Below are 1036 nucleotides of genomic sequence, written 5' to 3'. Positions count from 1 at the left end.
CCAGGAGATGCACATTTTGCCTCTTAAACTGGAAAACAAGGCTTTTTTTAGGCTTCATTTTGGTGTACGCCTTCTCTATAGTGTCCTATACCTGGTACCGTTATCTCCAAATATTCCCAGTTGGACGTGCCTTGAGCCAGATGTGCACATTTTCTGTCTTTTAAGCGTGGCTAAGATGGGAGGTTCAGAAGTCTTGTTGGCACAATTTCTCAAGTTGGTAGAGGACTTAAAATCTACACTCTTTATCAATAACTGGGACATGTCAATAACTGGAACCCCTGAAGGGCTGCAGGTGTTAATAATGAACTTGTCTGGACCTGTGCTTTGCTGCCCTAATGGCCCTTCTTAGGGCTGACGACCATGTGATTATCCATAGGCCTTCAGTTTGGACTGGATTTTACTACGTTTTTTTTTTCCCTTAAATCAGATGTATCTTTGCAAGCTAGAATAGTGGTCTTTTGGGGTTCTCACAAATCCAGAGTACTGGCAATAAGACTGGTGGTCATAGATGATAACTTTTGTCATGGAAAAGGTGACCTCATCACACCTGGCACACCCTCTGTGGGAAAGGCCCAGGTGGCTTCAACCATTTGTGGGGACTTTGTGATCCTCTAAACTCCCCAGTGGTTACTGAAGCCTATTGTCTTGGTTAGGGGAGGTTAATGGAGGCGTGATTACCATAATGTGCTTGCTTTGTGTCATCACTGAAGTAGTAGGCGGCAATGTCTTGGTCACTGCCCTTTGCAATGATCAGTCCTCAGGACTGGTCAGGTCTTATCTTCAGAATTTAGAAGGAAACCAGTGGGAAGGATTAAAGGAGAGTACTATATGTTTTTGACAAGGTAATGCTGCCTTCCTGATGTGGTTATTTTCTTCTACCACTTTCTGTAAATTATGCCCCTTCCATTATTTCCTAGGGCATCATTACCCATATAATAGAAAGAATGCTCATCCTGGCTGAACCTCTGAGGAAACAGTGAAAACTCTTATCTTCAGAATTTAGAAGGAAACCAGTGGGAAGGATTAAAGGAGAGTA

This window comes from Bison bison, unplaced genomic scaffold (genome assembly GCF_000754665.1).
Source record: "Bison bison bison isolate TAMUID 2011002044 unplaced genomic scaffold, Bison_UMD1.0 scf7180017864500, whole genome shotgun sequence".
NCBI classification, from domain to species: domain Eukaryota; kingdom Metazoa; phylum Chordata; class Mammalia; order Artiodactyla; family Bovidae; genus Bison; species Bison bison.
Note: the sequence above shows the minus strand (reverse complement) of the source record.